Raw genomic sequence first — 22,500 nt, 5'->3', positions numbered from 1 at the left:
AAGAATCAATGGTTATTTGGAATAAAGAATTCATTTAGCGTTAACTTTAAAATAAGCAGTCGTTTTAGGGTATAGTCATAGCGGATATCTGTTGCTTAGCCAAGTTTATGATGTCACGTTTCTCTTGTGAAATCACTTCCTTATATTGAAACTCTGCCTGGCCCCTTTAACCTTCCTGTTCATATCGAGTCATCATTATATCCTGTTTTGTTATGCGCTCTCTCTCTCCATTTTTCTCTCGTGTGAATTTACGGATGTGTGGTCTCCCACCTCCAACCCCCACATCCCTGTGACTCATGAGGTTTGTTTTCCCTTTGGTAAAATGCGTAGTTCACTGTATTCAGTCATGTCATTGTTTAATAAAAATCCCAGGTGGCTAGAAATTTTAGATTACCTCAACAACTGAAGTATGGCGTATGTTCACACTGCGCAGACGGCATAAATATGCCGCACCAGTGATGAAATACATGAATAATTGTCATAGTAACCTTGCGTAAATTACGGTTGTCCATTTACAAATTTGGTAATATTTGCCAGATGTTCTTGTCGGAGTTAGTAGACTTCTGCGGACTGAAGTACGCAGTAGGCCATGTTGACAAAAGGCTAAGGTAGTCATCTTTGACAGCCGCTTTTTCATGTTAACCGATATTATAAGAATAATGATGAACGCGTTAATGGACAACGCATCTAACACCACTTTCCTAGAAAATTAGGATTTATATCCCACCAAATCGTGTCGCTACAGATGCTAAAGATTTTTTTTTTCCAGATATCAAAGCATGAAACTGTCGCGAACCTCACAGATGAGAGCGACAACAAAGCTTGAGGTGAAAATGGAGGAAAGTCAAACGCGTTAAACGTTTCCTTTTAAACTTTTACACTTTTTTTTTTTTTTTTTATTTCTGGGGCTGCAGAAATTTAACTGTAAATACAATTTGGTAGACTAGGAAAATTAAAACATTCCTATTTTCTTTCGTTTAATACTTTCGGACAAACAGAATGAAATTTATAACAGTATGACAATTTAGAATGGTGGTAATTTCGAAAATAATAAAACACTTGTCACCGTTATCCGTCGCCTCCCTTATTTGAAACAAAGCGAAATAGGAGGATTATCTAGGTTTCGACAGATTTTCTAATAGCAATTTTAATCCAAGTTTCATAACGCTAACACATTCACGTTGTCAAAAATGACAGTCAAATGTTAATAATATAATCTCTGCACTTTTAATTCCAGACCAGCAGACTCCCATACACTACTTCACCAAAACTTATAATAACAAGGAACTACTATCGGAACAAAAGAATTACAAATGGTTGGGAAAACTGTTTAGGGTAGTTTTTTTTTGAAAGGAATGTCATTATGCTCTTAATCTAGGTTCCAAACATTCACTATTTCTCGTGTAATATTGAGAGAGACTTGTAGTTAACAAGAACTAAACAAAAGGGAATCCTATTAACTTTAGGAAATCATATTCACATACATTATCAATATTTTCTTTCCTAAGGTTCATTATATGTTATATCTTAGAATCTGTTCCCTTAAAATAGATAATTATTTCTCAAAGATTATGTCTACTTGCCCATTAGAGGCATCCTAGTAAAAAAAGACAAAAACACTTAGGGAAATGGGAAGGCTTTTCATGGTATGCTCACCTAAATATCTACAGACACCACTTTTCTACAAACATTTGTAATACACCCGCACTGCATAGACAAGCAGTTTGTTTCTTCTGAGCAGCATTGATGATCCAGTACATCATCCTGAAACAAAAGAAAAATTAATTTGCTGCTCTGATACAGGATTTCGGTTTAAAATGTTAAAAAATACTAGAGTTCTATTTTCATTAAACAGAAATATGACAAATTATGACATTTATTATCCAATTAACAAAACTAAGTTTACCGACTATTAAAGGTTAACAATTCAGAGAATTAGCTCAAAAATAACTCCTTTGGTAAAATAATTATATTTGTATTTTACTGCAGTCGTATTGGCATAAATTTGAACCTTATAATTCTTTTTAATGAGTTCACCAAGGTTGAAATCTGACCAGAAACAAAAACATTTGTTGGAGAAGCTGCCCACAAACACCAAGTACCTGAAAGCCCCTTCCTTCCTTCCTCAGCCATTAACCTGACTAATAAACGTTGAACCTACCAAAACTTCAACAGTTACAAAATCTACATTAGCATCTGTAACTCTATTGGTGCTAACCAACTTAAACTATTGCATTAAATTAAAAAAACACCAGTACTGCATAGCCTCAAACACTACACATACAATGAGATACTATAAAGTTTGTACCCAAACTATTAACCCATTGCCTCTAAGTTTCCTATAATTTCAGGATTTACTGTAAAAATAAAACCTATTTAATGAAGTAATCAGTTTTAACTATCTTCAAATTATTTTGCCTAGGAAGATTAAAAAATATTGGACTATCTCCAAACTAATATTGAAGGCTTATTCAGGTCCACCAAGTGCTCGTAGCAGGACCACCATTATAAAATTCTCTTTGTAAATTCCACACTTACGTTTGATTTTCCATATCATTAAACACTGACACCTTCAGTGGTTGGATCATCCATCCTTAGATTAAAATCAACGCAGATAAAAACACTAGCAGGAGATATATCAGTCCAGTCAAACAGTCGACCAAAAACCATGTCTCACCAATGGCAAATATGGCCATAAAAATCTGTTAGCAAGTTTCCAATCTGAAGTGATTAGACTCCCTACCGATTGTATAATCAGCAATCCTCTTCATTACATAATGTAAGGTTTTGCATTCTTTTGAGTTCAGTATATGACCATCTGATATTTGCAACCATCTAAATTTATACAGTTCATTTCAATAGCAACATTAATATTCTTTTTGCCTCCTTCATAAAGATACACACATTTGTGATACACTCATCACTACACACATATCTAAACCATTCTTCATTATCATCCTTATTGCAAGAATGACAGGTCACCGCCGCAGTGATTTTAGTACCCATAGTGACTAGGTTAACCGCATTAACGGGGGTAGGGCAGAGTAAAAAAAAATTAGACAGTCAATTCTCAGTTTCAAATTGAGTAAAGCGAAAACACGCCCGATCCGCACGTACGCTCTTCATCCTGAAAAAAGATAAAGTTCATGACTCCTATACAAATTTGGGGTAAAAAAAAAAAAAAAAAAAAAAAAAAAAAAAAAAAAAAAAAAAGGTTTAAATGCATGACTCATATAAATCTGAAAAGAAGACATTTAAATTCAGACACCTGGACCGATAATAGATTGAAATTCGTGCAGCTTAGATTTTGTAACGGCATCTTCTTTGAATACAAAATTTCATGAGCCGAGACTTGAACCTGTGGTGTTATGGTCACTAGTTAGCCACAGATCATACATGATCATCCATGTTGCCACTGTCTCACCGCGTTGAGGCCATGACCGTCGAGACAGTAGGGGACGTCAATGCCAAGGAAGGATCGGCCTGTCAAAGCCTCCCCTCCCCCAGTACTGTCACGGAACCCTAAACCGTGAGGCAAGCCCCAAACTAGTAAGGGCGAACCCTTCCTAGAAAGGGACTCCCGGAATCAACATTGATATGGGTTTCCACACCATAAAAATGCCAACCCCAGGTTTCTTTACTTGAAAGTAAAAGGGGTTCAAAAGTAGGAAGTAAAGTAAGAGGCGACTTATGCTCGTAGAGCCTGTTCCATTGTTAGTAAGTTTGATTTGGTTCAAGTCTTCAGCTATAAGTGGCAGCTAGCCAAAAGTAGTATCTGAAAACCCCTTCCTTCCTCACCCATTAACTTACAAATATAATTCAAACAGTTACAAAATCTACATGAGCATCTATAAATTAAGACACATTGGAACCATGAAGAGTGAATCCAGAAATAAGATATTTAAATGGAACAATGACTAAATCTGAAAATATATAAATATGAAAAAATTCTATATCGAAGAACAATCGAAGAACTCATCGAAGAACAATTGAAGAACTCATCGAAGAACAATTGAAGAACAATCGAGGAACTTTAAGTCATATTTGCACTTTCTTCACCACACTGCTTAGTGCCGTAATATTGCTTGAATTCACGAGCACTGCTTAGTGCTGTTCTATTGCAGTCACTTCCAGCACAAATAGCACTACTGCACTCACTTCACCAGCACTGCTTCGCACTGTTGCTCACTTCATCAGCACTGCTTAACTACTGACAAAATGATGTATGTACACTTACCTACTAACAATAAATGTACACAAACTTTTCACCTATGTCTACCGTAAACCCATCAACTCAAATTATTTCAAATTCAATAATTTCCTATAAAAAAAAATTACCAAAATAATACTTTCTACTATCTGAACACTATTTAGCATCAAATTATTAAATAAACCGAATATCTGCAAACTATTTGGCATTGAATAATTAAATTAACTATCTTCAAACTATTCAGCATCAAATTATTAAATATATTTAATCATTTAGCGCCAAATGATTAAATATACTTTTACTATCTACAAACTAGATATCCTCGATAGATTGAATAAATTCAAAAATCTGAAAAAAAGCTTATCTAGAAATAGGTTATGTAAATTAAATGAACTTGGAATATTGAATTAATCGGGAACGGGAAATAAGGTAATTAAATGCAACAATGACAATTCGGAAATAAGACACTTAAACTATATGAACCTGGAATAATGAGTGAATCCAGATATAAGATACATGGCTCAATGATTTTATCCGGAAAATTTAAATTAAATGAACCTGGAATAAAAAGTGAATCTGGAAATAAGATAATTAAATTGAACAATGACAATCCGTTAATAAGGTATAAAAGTTCATGAAAGAACTATCAAAGTTCAACGAAGAACAATCTAAGAACTTATTGAAGAACAATTGAAGAACATAAGTCATATTTGCAGTTTCTTCACCAGCACTGATTAGTGCCGTACAATTGCACTCACTTCACCCGTGCTGCTTACTGCACTCTCTTCACAATCACGGCTTAGTGCCATACTATTGTAGTCACTTCATCACTGTTTCGTACTATTTCACTATTCACCAGCACTGCTTAACTACTAACACAAAAATGACAATTTGTCGAAAATTGCATTTTTCCTAACTATACAAAACCTGAGGTCCTTTAACAATAGGAAGTAGCTAGCGGCAGCTGGAACGGTCGTAAGCTTCGAACAAGGGAGACGGTAGTTAACTGCTTGTCCGACAGTCGCGCGCCGCGCGACTGGGAGGTAAACAAATCACTTTTGCTTTTGGCCCATGCAAAATACGCAGAGTGAGGGGTGGCATGAGGAGGGACTATATGTAAAGGACCTCAGGTTTGTATAGTTAGGAAAAATGCAATTTTCGACAAATTGTCATTTGTTCCGATACGTAATACAAACCATCGGTCCTTTAACAATAGGAAGACTCACTTCTTGGTGGGAGGAATCTGAGTCTTTTGATGAACAGACTGGTGTTCGTCCATCCCTGGAATGCCTCCCTGGTCGTAAGAGAGAGGGAGGGATCCAAGCCTCTGTCCGATTGATCGGGGTGTGCACCGCAGGATCAATGGTCAGACCTCTGGGCCGAGTACTAAGAGAGAGGCAAGCGTATCTCTTCGTACCAGCAAGCAAGAACTTGTTCCTGTTTGCAAGAGGCAACATAAAGTATGGGTTGTCTCAAGCTGGCATCCACTTCCTCCCCTTGTTGGAGGAAGTGTGGTGGATATACGCTCCTATCCCTAGTGAAAGGGTAGGATGGGGCTCTGTTGAGTAGCTCACCTGCATCTTGTCCTTATCCAGCAGGGTGACGACCGTGTCCCCCTCTAACCACAGGTAGAGGGGAAGAAAAAGATGGGACGAGGAGCCAGTCACACTCTCATTCACCATTCCATTCTTACGGTCACACCAGGACTCGATGCTGTTCAGCCTGCGCGGGTCTGGGTTCGCTACACAATAGTGTTGAGCAGCCCACCACGGGTCCCAGGAAAAAGATCCAAGGACCTGTGGGCAATATCCCGAAGGTAGAAGGAAGGGCATGTGGTCTGGTTGGACCAGACCCCTGCCTTCAGTACCTGCGCCAAGGAGAAGTTCTTGTGGACAAGGCAGCATCTCCTTCGCATCGAAGGCGGTGAAGTCCATTAGGGAGGGGATTGTGAACGACTCGAACCAATCGTCAGGGACTGAAGGGTTCTGAGTCTTCGCTACGAAGTTCGGTACGAAATCGAGCGTCACGGATCCCCATCCCCTGGGTGCCGCTGACTTCGCAGGAGAAGTCATGCAGTTCCTCAGAGGAAAAGAAGGAAATAGTCGCATGACTATCCCCTCTTCTCTACTTCGGTGATGTCCAGTACCCATCACTGGTCTGTCCGTAGCAACGAAGTCTCTCGCATCCTCCTATCCCCATGCAGCGAAGTTCTCGGTAGTGGATAGGACACCGACACTCTATGGTGGGTGTCAATGGTATGGGTACTGTGACAAGCTATTAAAACGAAGTAATGGTTGCTGTGTAACAACCGAACTAAGTCAACAGCGTAATTCGTAACTGACTCGGGCGCTCTGACAGCTGCCGACTGACTGCGTTCGGTAGGAGGCAAGTTGTCAAAGCATCCGAGTAAGTCACGTGGACCCTTCGCCTTTTTTTGTTTTTTTTAAAGGGTTATGCCGAGAGAACCAAAAACAAATGATGTATTTTGTTTGTCACCAATGCCGGACAGCGAGGTGATGATTCTCTTAAGGCATGTACCCAACAGGCGAAAGTCAATTGCCTTCTAGAGACCGAGGTCCCTGAAGGTAAAACCTCTCATGTTTGTTGAATCTCAGCTAAGGAGAAACAACACTATGTACCGTTGAAGACGAAGGTAGATATTGAATGCAACCTACGTCTTCACATATGAATCGAGAGAAGGATCTCAAGATTCATAACCTGTGCTTACAAATGACTGAAAACGCTAACCGCCATTTCATTGCTGTCCGGTGTGCAATGAAAGCGGGGCGTTCTTCGGTAATGAAAACACAGGTGAAAGCCGCCTGAAGAACTGCTTCTCATGGGCTGAACATTTTGGAGGTAGAGCTGTCAGGTCGGAGAGTAGGCGATGTCTTCTGACACATCTTTGTAATTCGGGTTGAACAATGAACAATTGGTTTTACACCTACGAATACGAGATATTTTGAAGACAAACTCAGATGTCTGCAAAATCATTCGCATTATCGCAGTGCGATGCAGCGGGAGACTTGTACAGACTTCTGTTACCGTGCGGTAAACAGAAAGATGAAAGAGTCCAAGAGATATCTCTGTTGAAAATTCTCGCAATGTCGAAGGCGATGGAATCTAGCGTCACCGCAGTAGATGGTCCTTCATTATTGCGAGAATCCCCGTTAATCAGAGACCTAAGTCCATGATTGTTAGGCAGAGATACGGTTCGGTAGTCAATCAAGCAGGGGAGAGAGAGACATACATGACCGTGAATCTCGGAGGCCCAGCTGATACTGAGCTGCTATCAGGCAGTTCAATACGCAGTGGTTGAGCCTGCTGACTCGTCATCCTGAGTTGCCAGGTAATCCATTATTCCACGAAGGAATGCGTTCGGCTAGACTACCGAGCATAAAAGATATGCTCGGGCAATTATATTTAGGCGAAACGAATTTCGGTAAATATAAAAGTTGAAATGGTGTTGTCGTGACAAAACCATAAGTATATAAAATTGAAACTGAAAACTCCTGGGAGGTTGCAGGCAACCCCGAGTTGCAGTTCAATTAGAATACTTCTCGTCTAAGTCGCAATCCGTAGAATAACTAGGATATGCGCCTAGCCCTCGGACAATTCAACTGCTTAGCAGAATCATGTCGCGAGGTTAATATACGTAGTATATTTGTAGGATTCTGAACAACGATCTCCATCCTAAATTCTTTCCTTCAAGAAAACAAAATAAGGATTGGAGATCGACCACCTTCGTTCTCTATCAAAGAGAGTGAAGGAGAAGTCTTCGCGAAGGAAAGCTTCAATGGTGAACAGAATACTAAGACGATAGTTCAAGCCAAACTGGATATTCCCGTCCGATCTCCTCTATTCCAGGTTGGTCGCCTACTGTGAGATAGTTTTTCTTTCAGCAGCAGTCTTCTTCACAATGCTAGAAATTCCAGGAATTCGAGCATAGGCGAGGTTCCCGATTATGTGTAACATATCGGGGGTATTCTCGTCTCGCTCACTTTGGACCGTGGTCTCGCGTAAGGTTTGAAGATCGTAAAAAACTCGAACACTCTGAATGCGCTAGAAATTCCGTAGAATTCTAAGCAGTCTGCGAAACCCCACCGAATTCGTCAACGATATCGGCTGGTGGTCCTCTCGATTCCCGTAGAAATCGAGAATGGAGCAGGATTCCTCCTCAACGACCGGGGCTTACGTCAGGTAGGACCCGAAGGCCCTCCCCCCGGTAGCGCAGTCCCGAACGTGGGATCCTACAAAGAAATCTTTGTAGGATCCTTCCCCTTTCCCTCGTAGCCGTAAGGAGAGAGGGCAATGGGGAAGGAATTGGATACCGTCGCTCGCTTACCAGTGGAACTAGCAGTTGGAGAAGAGTAGGATCAGCCATCTTCCCTTGCGGCGATGGCCTCTCAGAGTCTGGGAAAACGTATCGTCAGGAGAAAACGTTTTCCCGCGGAGGGTTACGAACTCTCACTGTAGGTAAGGGTCTGCCGCCACTGTGAACGTCGTCTGGGTGGGGAGGGCTGATCGACACCTGACAGGAGAGAGCCGAACCGTCCTCGACTCATTCCAGTCCTCGTCGAGGTCGAAACCTCTCAGGAGGACCGAAGGAGTATTTAAATACGGTGTCCGAAGACACGTAGAAAACGCCGCTGTCGCAGTAGAGGAGGTGGAAGTAGCTTGATCGACCGCCAGAACTGAGAGAGCCTTCTTGTCCGGAGACGAGAGACACTGGTTCGAGACAGAATCGGCAAGCTCCGATCGCGGCAGACCCACCGTCGGTTTGGGTTCCCTCTCGGGCCTCAAAACGACTCTAGCAGAGACGTGGGCTCTGCTGGTGGGAGCGGCAATCCTTCCGCAGGGTCATTATGCTGACGAATCAGCTTAATGACTTCTGCAAATTCCTCTGTATCTCGGGAGTAACCGCGTTTGCGGAGTAGGACCGTCCCAGTCCCTCCAACAAGAACAGATCCCTAGATACTCGTCCTTCAGAAGGAGGAAGAGCGGCAGACCCCTGACGGTCGCCTCCAGCTAATTGCGCGTATGTCCTGGTCGGTCCTAGAACCGTGCCTGGTCCATACGGCGTCATATCGGGGTCGCGAGCGGCGCACCTCTCGCGATCACTCATAGGTACCCCGCTCCTCCCGGCGTAGCCCAGAGGAGGTGAAGGTACAGGAGAGGCAGACCTGACGCTCCCCCCTAGCTCGCTGGCAGGACCAGCGTGCTTGGAGGGCTGCTGCTGATCGTCAACCCGCGGTGGCGATCGAGCAGCATGCCTAGCCTTGCCGCTCGCCTGAGGCGAGAGGCTTGGCTGAGAACGTCGACGCTGATCTCTAGGCGTCAGGCGGAAGGCTGTTGCTGGTTACCGTCTCCGCACGGTCCCGATGGGAGCGGCGTCAGGTGACCTGCTAGGCTCGCTGTCACGGTGAGACCGGCGAGCGTCCTCTCGGCGCGTCGAGCCGCTGGTACCGACGGCCGCGGGGACCCCTTCCTCGCCTCAACCCGTTATGGGAGAGGCAGACCTGACGCTCCCCTACTCGCTCGCTGGCAGGACCAGCGTGCGTGGAGGGCTGCTGCTGAATCGTCAAACCCGCGGTGACGGTCGAGCAGCAGGCCTAGCCTTACCGCTCGCCTGGGGCGATTGGCTCGGCTGAGAACGTCGAGACCGATCTCTAGCGTCAGGAGAGCTGCCGCTGGTCACCGTCTCCGCCCGGTCCCATCGGGAGCGGCGGACGGGGTGACCTGCTAGGCTCTGTGTCGCGTCGAGACCGGCCAGCGTCCTCTCGGCGCGTCGAGTTGCTGGTACCAGCCCACCGTGGCTGGTACCGGCGGCCGCTGGGACTCCTTCCTCGCCTCAACCGTGGCTGATCAGCGATCGTCACGTTAGCCCGAGCAGCCAGTTGATCGCTGCGAGAGCGTCCACTGGCCTGGCGAGAGTTGTGTGCACGACTCTCGCCAGTCTTCTGCTCCGCGCCGCTGTCTTGACGGCGAGAGCGAGCTCGGGCGTCAAAACTTTTTGGCTGGACGGTCTTCTTGGAAGAGCGTCCACTCGGTGCTTCTCGCGAACGAGAAGCGGCCGAGACGGAACCTGGTTTAGCGGCAGACCGCTAGCACCAGGTGAGGACGCACCAGCCGAGGCTGGAGGGTGCCCTCTGGTCCCCGCCTCGACTTCTTCTTTGCAGAAGAAGCGACGGGCCCCGTTCCCGAAGGAACAGGAGGACCAGCAGAAGAGCTCCCCAGCTCGCCTGAGCGAGCCGGGCCCCTTAGAAAGATCCCGAAGGAGTCTTCTTAGGGGGGAAGGAGGCAACCTTCTTCTTCTTCGGCTGTTTGGCCTTAGAAGTCGAAGGGGAAGGAGAGGAGGCAGCGGACGACGAAGAAGACGACGACGACACCTTCTTCCTCTTCCTCTTCTTCTTACGCAGGCTCCGCAGGACAGACGTCAGGTCTTCCATCCAGGAGGGAGCCGGGGCAGTTGCCGAAGCAACAGGGCCGACTGCACCTGTCCGGTAAAGACCGCTGAGACTGTGACAGCATCACCAACAGCAGGAACATCTGAAAAGTGAATGAGCAGCAGGCACCTGATCTGAAAGGGAATGGAGCGGCTGGGACAGCAACAGGTACGGCAGGCACGGCAGGTACCACAGGAGAGACAGGCGTCCTGTCGGCAGCTACCGTCATCCTCGGCACTGGGGCGGCCAGTCCTTTTAGGGGTCGGCAATACAAAGAACCCAGGTGGCGGTGGCACCGTCCTGATTGGCACGGCAGGAATTGGTTCTGGATTGCAGCCGTGGGTGTTACCGACATGACATGTGGTGTGTACACCAGGTGCGGTGACATCTCATATGCTGGTGTCGAGATTGTGGTTGTTGTAGTGGTTACCGTATCATGAGTGACCACTGCCGACCCCGCCAACCGCTGAATCAACCCCTGCAGTCCCAGCGACTACCACACCTGTTCCAGGTCGTCCTCGCTGATGGCAAACCTGCGGAAGCAACAGTCGGGTTAGTTAGAGGGGCTTCCTCGCGCCTGGGGGGAGAGAACCCCACCCAGAGCGGACGGAAGACCCCGAGTACAACTGGACGTCCGTTACCAAAGGAGTCACTGGACTTTCCGATGACTTCTTGTGTCCTCGTACAGCACCGACTGCGCCTCTGACGAATGCATACACGTTACACAGGCTCGTTGCAGGAGCACTCTCGCCCCCGACAACGAGTACAAACCTCGTGAGGATCTACATCTACATCCAAGGTCGTCTCCCACGGATGTAGCACCTGCGGTAACATATATAGATTAGTAAGAGGGGTTCCCTCACGCACGGGGGGAAGACATGCCCCACCCCGAACGCAAGGCAGACCCCAAATACAAAATACAATGAAGAAGCTGAGCGGGGGGCAGGAAGGAAGACGAAGAATCGGCTACCAAGGGAGTCGCGGGAGAGCTTTCCGACGACTTCCTGGCAGACCTTCGCTTCCCCCACCCCCGCACAGCAGTGAAAAGTAATATGAAAATGAAACAGAATACTGCCCTTGCGATTCACTTCATAGAACTTAAAAGAGAAAGATCAATTCCCGGGTAAGAACGGAAACTTGATCCAATAATATGATCGTATCATAAAAATATATATGAAAATGAAACAGAATACTGCACTTGCGATTTCATTTCACATAAAATCGTAAGGATCAATTCCCGGGTAAGAACGAAAATTGATCCAGATTAATTCATGCAATCAATAAATGAAAATGAAAAGAATATTGCAATTGCGATCCACTTCATTGCATTTCTATTATACAAAATTAAAAGTTCGTGCCGAGCGCAAACACACTCTCGGTAACGAACGCACAGGGCAAAAATATAATGAAAAAAGTACTTACATTTTTCAATTACACCCTTTCGCCCAAATACATGACTCGGCGCGAGCGCGCCCGCCCTCGCACCGAGACATAATTCAAGGGGTTCATAATTAAGTAATGAAAATGAAAACAGTGTACTTACAGTTTCATTTTCAAGTCAAACAAACCATTAGTAGAAAACACAATATAAACAAAGCATACGATGATGAAGCGGGCAGAGAGCGATGACGAACAGCGTCCTTCACCAGACCCTGCGGCCGAAAGCAAAAGTGATTTGTTTACCTCCCAGTCGCGCGGCGCGCGACTGTCGGACAAGCAGTTAACTACCTTCTCTCCCCTTGTTCGAAGCTACGACCGTTCCAGCTGCCGCTAGCTACTTCCTATTGTTAAAGGACCGATGGTTTGTATTACGTATCGGAACAAATATATGTACACAAATATTTCACCTCGTTTACCATAAACCTATAGATTCAAATTATTTCAGTTCCAGGATTTGACAAAGGAAACTTTACCTAAATAATAGTTTTGACTGTGCACAATATTTAGCATCAAGTGATGAAATAAACTGACTATCTGCAAACTAGTTCGTGTCGAATGATTAAAGAAACTAATGATCCACAAACTATTTAGCATCGAATGATTAAATCCTCCATTATCTGTAAATTACTTATCCTCGAGAGATAACGTAAATTTTCTGACTATCTGAAAACTATCTAGCCTCGAGAGTTTAAATATACTTTAATTTTTTTTACTATCTCCAAACTATTCAGCCTAGAGATTAGATAAATTCTTGACTATCAGCTAACTATTTAGCCTTGAAAGAGAAAATACTTCTTTGACAATCTAACTATTTAGCCTCAACGAGATTGAAAGTTTTCTTTTTATAAATAAATCGAACTAGCTCTTTTACAAACCTCCAAATCCATGTCAAAATCGCAACCTGTAATTTAAGTTTTTCCGAGTCAAGATGATCCAGTACAAGTTTCCTGTAAACAAAGATAAAAATAATGTAATTTGATTATCTCTCCAGGTGTCCATTAAAGCAGGCTTTTGGCATTGGAACATCACTTTTTTATTTTTTTTTAATGAATTAGAAAGTATTGACCTTTCTTTTAATAAAATGGTAATTAATAAGCATAAAGATTCTTTACCAGTTAATAACCATGTTATTGCAATAAGTTTACAGACTACAAAAGATTAATACTTGGGAGAATGAGCTTCCCGAAATATACCTTATTTTGAAGAAATATATATATTCATAATTTACTGATGCCATATTGGTATAAATTTTTAACCAACCTATTCATTCTTAAAGGACTTCACCATGGGTGAATTCCGACTGAACACAAATGTGTCTGAAACTTCCAACAAAAATCAAATACCCAATTCACAGAGGACAGCACGTGCCCCTAATTTCTTCAGAATATGAATCAATATCATCCACTTACATACAACAAGTACAATCTGGGCAAAGTTCCCCAGAAGTGCAATACATTAGAGGCATCCTAGTACAAAAAAGACTAACACTAAAGGAAAAAGGGAAGGCTTTTCATGGTATGCTCACCTAAATATCTACAGACACCACTTTTTCACAAACTTTTATAATACACCCGCACTACATAGACTAGCAGTTTGTTTCTTCTGAGCAGCAGAGATGATCCAGTACATCCTGAAACAAAAGTAAAATATTAATTTGCTGCTCTGATACAGGATTTCTATTTAAAATGTTAAAAAAAAATATTAAGAGTTCTATTTTCATTAAACAAAAATATTTCTATTTAAAATGTTAAAAAAAAATATTAAGAGTTCTATTTTCATTAAACAAAAATATTTCTATTTAAAATGTTAAAAAAAATATTAAGAGTTCTATTTTCATTAAACAAAAATATGACAAATTATAAAATTGATTATCCAATTATCAAAACTAAGTTTACCGACTATTTAAGGTTAACACTTCAGAGAATTAAATCAAAAATAATTCATTTGGTAAAATAATTATATTTGTATTTTACTGCAGTCTTATTCTTTTTAGGAGTTCACAAAGTTTGAAATCTGACCAAAAACAAAAAATTTTTTGGAGGAAGCTGCCCACAAACACTAAGTACCTGAAAGCCCCTCCTTCGTCAGCCATTAACCTGACTAATAAAAGTTGAACATACCAAAATTTCAACGGTTACAAAATCTACATTAGCATCTAACTGTATTATTGCTAACCAACAAACTATTGCACTAAATTCAAAAAAAACCATTACTGCATAGCCTCTAACACTAACACATACAATGAGATATTATAAAGTTTGTACCCAAACTTTAAATATTACCTATTGCCTCTAAGTTTTCTATAATTTAAGGATTTGCTGTAAAAATAAAAATCCTATTTAATGAAGTGATCATGTTTTTAACTATCTTCAAATTATTTAGCCATAGGAAGATTAAAAAATATTTGACTATCTTCAAACTAACTGATATTGAAGGCTTATTCAGGTCCACCACCATTTCCATAGTGCTCGCAGCAGGACCACCATTATAAAATTTTGTTTATTCATCAGATGTATTTGATCACATTGCAAATTCCACACTTATGTTTGATTTTCCATATCATTAAACACTGACACCTTCACTGGTTGGATCATCCATCCTTAGATTAAAATCAATTGCAGATAAAAAACACTTAGCAGGAGACATTTTATCAGTCCAGTCAAGCAGTCGACCAAACTCAACTTTCCCTCGGGAAGTGAAGGAAGCTATGCGCAGGTGGGATCATATCAGCAATATTGGCAGTTTCATGTCTTTCAGCCATGTCTCACCAATGGCAAAAAGGGCCATAAAATTTTCAGTTAGCAAGTCTCCAATCTGAAGTGTGATTTCCTACAGATTGGATATTCACTCTCTTTTTAATTTTCTATAAGCAATCATTGCCATGATCTGTATAATCAGCAATCCTTTTTCCATTACATAAATTGGTAAGTTTTTGCATTCATTGAGTTCAGTATATGACCATCTGTTTGATATTTGCGACCATGACAATTTATACAGTTCATTTCAATAGCAACAGAAATATTCTTTTTGCTTCCTTCACCAAGATACACACATTCTTTGCGATACGCTAATCACCGCATACACATCTAAACCATTCTCCTTCATTATCATCCTTATTGCAAGAATGACACGTCACCGCCGCAGTGATTTTAGTACCTATAGTGACTAGGTTAACCGCATTAACGTGGGTAGGGCAGAGTAAAAAAAAATTAGACCGTCAATTCTCAGTTTCAAATTGAGTAAAGCGAAAACACGCCCGATCTGCACGTACGCTCTTCATCCTGAAAAAAGATTTTAATAGTTCACGACTGCTACAAATCTGAAAATAAGATTTAAATTCATGACTCATAAATCTGAAAAGAAGAAATCTAAATTCAGACACCTGAACCGATAATAGATTGAAATTCGTGCAGCTTAGATTTTGTAACAATTTTTTTTGAATACAAAATTTCATGAGCCGAGACTTGAACCTGTGGTGTTATGGTCACTAGTTAGCCACAGATCATACATGATGATCCATGTTGCCACTGTCTCACCGCGTTGAGGCCATGACCGTCGAGACAGTAGGGGACGTCAATGCCAAGGAAGGATCGGCCTGTCAAAGCCTCCCCTCCCCCAGGGTCCCAGACTGTCACGGAACCCTAAATCCGTGAGGCAAGCCCCAAACTAGTAAGGGCGAACCCTTCCTAGAAAGGGACTCCCTGAATCAAACATTGACATGGGGTTCCACACCATAAAAATGCCAACCCAGGTTTCTTTTTACTTGAAAGTAAAAGGGGTTCAAAAGTAGGAAGTAAAGTAAGAGGCGACTTATGCTCGTAGAGCCTGTTCCATTGTTAGTAAGTTTGATTTGGTTCAAGTCTTCAGCTATAAGTGGCAGCTAGCCAAAAGTAGTATCTGAAAACCCCTTCCTTCCTCACCCATTAACTTACAAATATAATTTTACACTAAAATTTCAACCATTACAAAATCTACATGTGCATCTATAAATTTAAGACATGTGGAACTGTGGAGAGTGAATCCAGATATAAGATATTTAAATGGAACAATGACTTAATCTGAAAATATATAAATATGAAAAAATTCTATATCGAAGAACTCATCGAAGAACAATCGAAGAACAATCGAAGAACAATCGAAGAACTTTAAGTCATATTTGCACTTTCTTCACCACACTGCTTAGTGCTGCAATATTGCCTCAATTCACGAGCACTGCTTAGTGCTGTTCTGTTGTAGTCACTTCCAGCACAAATAGCACTACCTCACTCACTTCACCAGCACTGCTTTGCACTGTTGCACTCACTTCATCAGCACTGCTTAACTACTGACAAAATAATGTATGTACACTAAACTACTAACAAAATGATATATTTACACAAACATTTCACCTACGTCTACCATAAACCCATTGACTCAATTGTTTAGATTCAAGGACAATGACTTAATACGGAAATAAGATACTTAAACTATATGACTCTGCAAACTATTTGGCCTCTACGAGATTAAATAAATTTTTTTTCCTTTATAAAAGAAATCGGAAACTGGCACTTTTACAAACCAATCAATGTCAAAATCCGCAACGATAACTTCAACCCTGTATTTTATTCTTCTCTGCCGAGATGATCCAGTACACTTAACTGCAACAAAGGGAAAATAATCTTAATTTTTCTCTCTTTCCAGGTGTCTCTTAAAGTTAAGCTTTTTGTTGGAACACTTACCAATTTGATTTTTTTTAATGAATTGAAGAGAATATTCGAGCTTTATTTCAATCAAAGTACAGAGGACAATATATGCCCCTAATTCCTCAGAATATGATTTAGTTTCTCATCCACTTTCATACACAAAGTACCCCCAGAATTTAATACTTTTTTTAAACCTTCTCTATTCGTGTCATTCAACAGTTTATTATCGCCTACATCAGCATTCTGAACTCTTTTTACTTCTCAGCCGATTCTTCTTTCATTTCTTTACAAGAAAGATCTTCTTAATAAGCTGGCATATATTAGGAAGAAAATTTAATTTCTTTATGAACCTACATTAACTCTTCAAATCATTAAAGGATAGTGTCTACAGAAAATATTGTTTAGCATTCACCTACCTCACATTCATCATTAAGCAAAATTGAAGTCTTTTTCAAGATTTTCAGGTTAATTTTAAGAGAATTTTAAAAAGAACAGATGTCTACTACCCTCTCTGATCACCAAGATATTACACACCACAGATGAATTGGTCACCGTTAGCCATGGATCATACACGAGGAATGTCACACATCCATCATGGATGAACCATGTTGCCACTGTCTCACCACGCTGAGGTCATGACCATTCGAGACAGGAATCAGCACGAGAATGAAGTAACAATTACATATTAAATACCACTATGCTTCCATATTTAAGAAGAAGCCTGCAATTACAATTATACACCACTATCTTCCATATTCAGAAATGAAGTAGCTTCCCCGTTTGTAATCACAGTATCCAGCTTATTCTATTATTAGTTTATTTGATATTTCATTCGGTAATGTATGTAGCCTTGAGGGAAAAAAAAACGCACTAGCACTTCAGTGCTCGCCGCTCTTACTTGAATCAACGAATCTGCTCGTTACTAGAAATCAATTAAAAGGATTCTGGGGCACTTTACCAAGAGAACGACATTCACATAAACAACCCGTTACGTGAGGGGGGGAGAGGGGGTTGTGTAGGATAGGTTGAAGGAAGACTAAGGTTTGGAAGGGAGGTTGGAGAGGAAGGAATTAGAGAGGAATAGATAATGGTACAGACCCATTTGTTTTTTATAGTGGGTTAATTAATTGTCATTAAGCAATTGAGTGAGGGAGGCGGCAAAAGGCATAGGCAAGCTCTCAGTTAATGTGCATAAGGCTCCAAAAGGGGGATAGGGAGGGAGGACTGACTGTCTTGTACATCTAGAAACAAGGGGGCGAGAAATTTCTTTGGTCTAACATGAAAAGAGGAGTAAACATAGTTAAACGGCCTTGACGTACGAAGGGGCACTAGTGGGACGTCAAAATCTGTGTATGGAACATAAGAAGCCTTCGGATGAGTCTAGAAAGAAGCTAAAAATGAGTTTGCATTCACCTTGCTTCACTAATGTAGGCCTATATGGCCATTGAACAACGAGAGCGACTGAGCCACTTACCTATTTCCCGATGATGTCCCCCAAGAAACCTCACTTCTATGATACCATCAAACTGCATTCACATTTTCTTGTCCTTACATTTTAAAACTCCTATTGGGTGGCAATATGTTAATAGCAGTAATGCCTTCTGCCTGATACAATAACAATGTGCTTGGAACTAATGAGTTTTCCATAGACGACAATAGCTCAGTTTTCAGCTAAATCGGAACACGGCAGCGGCTTGCGTTTTACGCCGGAGCACTTGTGCACAAGCAATCGCTACCGCCCCACTGACATCAACTAAGTTGACAATTGTTACCAGCTAAGAAACTCCAGGATCCTTGGGGGCTTTCCATAGAAAAATGGCACTGCATCAACAAGTGGGAGACTATTCTAGCGAGAAGTTTTAAATTTGGTATATGAAAAAAATATTACTATTTTAGGGCCACCTCTAACGAAAGAAATTGGGCTGCTAAGATTTTCCCCTTCCCAATTCAACAATGACTCAGTTAACACGGTGGAGACTTCCCGTTTAAAAGATACAAAACACGTATAAAGGGAACTCACAAGATACAAAAACTTAAACAACCACGGGTTTTTCCTAAATATGATAAATACCCAAAATAATTACTATCGATTGGTTCTTAGGGAATCTGATCTTTATGAGAAAGAACCAAAAACAAGCCTTTACTTGCTGTGCTCACTGATGGAAGACTTTTGCTTGGGAGTTGGGGCATGTGTAATGGTAAACAATACCAGAACGCAGATAATCAGGCAGTCTTTGAAGAGTAGTAGGCATTTTATTGTAAAATCATTAAGAATAATGAATCTGAAAGTAATCGGTGGATAAAATCTAACAAAACAGTATTTCAGTTCGCTCTCAAGTTTAGTGGATTTACCAAAGTTTAGGAACCGTTAATAACTGGCATATTTGACTAATTTTTCCAGAAATAGCCTGATATTGGTTGGTTAAGCCTTATTTGCGAAAGTTTAACTAAGAACTCCATCTCTTCATGAAACAAGTGACATGGGAGCATAAGTTACGAGCTCGTAGATTAAAGCATTAATAGCATTTAGCTTGGAAATATTAGGACAGTGACTGAAAAAAAAACTAAGCCTAATCCTGAAAAAGTGAGTTTCCTCTAAACACGATGAAAATATCTAAAAATATAATCACATTAACTTCCCTATCCAAAGTAATTATATTTTCAGGTTTGCTATTTAGGCAATGAAGAAAACTATTAGATTTGTGTTAATTTTCAAAAATTATAATAGTATTTACAAATCTCAGAGCAAAGGTTCAAAATGTGACTGGTAAAATGAACAGTTGTTTCAATCTGTTAACAGGCGATTCAGAAGGAAATCTATTTTTTAATTTAAGTCTTGATTAGTACACAAAAGTTTAGACTGAAAAATAAATTTCCTACGGATAATTCTTAACAAGGAAAATTATAAACTTTTCTAGAAGGGTCACATGATGTTCACGAATAGCGTCCACCCAAATCAGAAATTTTGCTTTTGTGCACTTCCCGTGTGATGTTACTATAGACTAAACATTTCCATTGACTGCATTTTTCAGTACGTAAAAGTCGATAAAATAAGTTTCCTTCAAGCGACCTTCCAGGGTCTTCACTTGTAACTTCAACTTCCTGACGGCGTCTCGTGAAAAATTTCCTCGTTCCACTAGACCAAACACTACATTTGATTTATGTTTTTACTTCCTAGTTCGAAAATGGCATCGTATTTTAAAGCCGAAACGTCCCAATGGGAATAAAAATTACTATAGCGCTTGTTTGGCTCTTCCGATGATAAATACCCTATACGCAATAGATACAAGAAAAGAACTAAAATTTGTACATATTCATTCCCTGATGTACCGGGCCCTGGAAATACTAATACAGCAGATCCACGACAATTGAATGGTGCCCTTCAAGAAACCTCATTGCAAGATATAGTCATGACCATATCTTGACCCCAATCGGATTGGCAATAGAAGCAGTCATATCTCATCACTGACAGTCATTGCTTTTATATTAATCTCAGTTTTCCATGCACGACAGACTGTTTCAGCGAAATGGATAAAGTAAAAAGACAGTGCTACAACCCCTTAATTCAAAGATTCACACTGGCTCCTAGAGTAAAGTTAAAAGTCATAAATTAGGGACTAAGATACTTTATAGGCAACACGAACGAATGAAGTCAATTAGGCTATAAAAAGTCCACATACTAAATGTAAGAATGAGCGAATTACCAAGAAAATCAAAATAACGTGAAAACGGCAGAATTCCAAATAAAATACCCTTCAAGCAACACTAACAAGAAACCGTAAAAGTGACCTCCAATTAAGTTGTTGGTTTTGCACATTATCATCCACTATTACTAGGGCCCACGACAAAAGCGTGACAGGAAGATACCTCCCTATCCAAGGTGCCGTAAGCTATACTCTTAGCCATCCTGCCATTATCTCCGAACGGATTGCCAATGGGGACAAAACTCCGCCATTCTAGTAGCCATCATGCCTGAATAGGTTTTCAGGGCAAGACATACTAAGCGTGAGCAAAATGGAAAAAGCCTATTTGAGTTGTACGCGAGACCACATACCAGTAACTAAGTCAAAGGAAATTAAAAAGGATTAACGAGGCTTTTACTTTAGAGAAATGAAGATTAAATTCTATTGAGAAGCAGTAGAAATAACCATCAAATAGGTTCTGGAATTACGAATGAAGCCGAACTAGTAAAATTTCCTTTCATATCACTTAACTATATAGGGTTCTGGAATTACGAATAAGTCAAGATCTAGTAAAATTTCCTCTCATATCACTTATTAACTATAGTAAAATTTTCCTCTATTCCATCATTTAACTATATAGTAAAAATTTCCTCATAGCTTTTTATATAAAGTAAAATTCTCTCATATCACTTATTAACTATAAAGTAAAATTCTCTCATATCACTTATTAACTATATAGTAAAAATTTCGTCTCATATCACTTATTAACTATATAGTAAAAATTTCGTCTCATATCACTTATTAACTATATAGTAAAATTTCCTTTCATATCACTTATTAACTATATAGTAAAATTTCTTATACTATAACTATTTAGTAAAATTTCTCTCATATCACTTATTAACTATTATAGGGTTCTGGAATTACGAAAAAACAGCTAAGTAGGGTTCTGGAATTACTATATTCACTTGTTACAGTTACAAGTATATAGGGCTCTGAAATTACGAACAAGTCAAGAGCTATTAGAATTTCCTCTCATATCACTGGTATTAACTGTATAGGGTACTGGAATTACATATCACTGTTATTAACTATATAGTGTTCTGGAATTACGAATGAAGGAGAAATAGTAAAATTTCCTTCCATATCACTGTTATTAACTACAAAGGGTTGTAGAATTACGAATAAAGCACAGCCTAGTAAAATATCCTTTCATTTCATTGTTGTTAACTATATAGGGTACTGGAATTACAGATCACTTATTAACTATATAGGGTTCTAGAATTACGAATAAAGTAGAGAAATAAATCACTGTCATTAATACGTATGGCTCTGGAATAACGAACAAGGCAGAGCTATTAAAATTTCCTTTCAAATCACTGTCATTAACTAATATATATGGTTCTGGAATAGCGACCAAGGCAGAGCTATTAAAAATTTACTCAAATATCACTGTCATTAATTAATACATATGGACATGTAATTACGAATAGGAAAATGCAGTATGTATGTACCAATTAATAAACAATGGGATTTTAGGACACTTCCTTATATTTAAGACTCGGTAAGATTAATCGAACCACTTAAAGGCCGTAATGCACGAAAAGAGGTTCACAATTAATAGCTTACCTCTGTCACAAACCCTACTCATTATCCCAAAAGGAAAAGAGCTTACATACCTCAAGTAGCTCGAGTAAATATCACGCAATATCCAAATATACGTTCCAAAATTCACTTTCTAAAAAGTGATATGCAATAAGAACTTAATAGATTTAAGACAAATACTCAAACTCACGATATAGACAAAAACCCAGTACTGGCTCAAGAAGTCACCTTACCCACTTCAAGTTCACAGAGTCAAAAATAAACTGATTTTCGTAGGACGGTAGGTGGCCTTGTCATCTGTGGAACGCAGGAGAGAGACAAACCGGAAACTAGAGCGAATTTGACCATTAGGTCGTTATATTGTCCACAACAAGACACTTCGGCAATGACTCGTGCCGAATTGATCGAAGACCAAAAGAGAATGTTGTAGTTAT

The 22,500-nt window shown here is 40.5% G+C and overlaps 1 long non-coding RNA gene across 2 annotated transcripts in view; it reads right to left on the bottom strand.

The window, feature by feature from the left end:
* Positions 1-978: 978 nt before the first annotated feature.
* The window catches only part of LOC135222303 (uncharacterized), a 39,079-nt gene continuing 17,557 nt past the window's right edge, over positions 979-22,500 (bottom strand). For both annotated transcript variants that reach the window (XR_010316275.1, XR_010316274.1), the window contains one exon: positions 979-1,764. This is a non-coding gene — a long non-coding RNA (uncharacterized LOC135222303). The remainder of the gene's footprint in view (positions 1,765-22,500) is intronic.

The sequence above is a fragment of the Macrobrachium nipponense genome, chromosome 3, assembly GCF_015104395.2.
Source record: "Macrobrachium nipponense isolate FS-2020 chromosome 3, ASM1510439v2, whole genome shotgun sequence".
NCBI lineage: Eukaryota > Metazoa > Arthropoda > Malacostraca > Decapoda > Palaemonidae > Macrobrachium > Macrobrachium nipponense.
The sequence above is the reverse complement of the archived record's forward strand: the minus strand, read 5'-3'. Positions and strand labels throughout refer to the sequence as shown.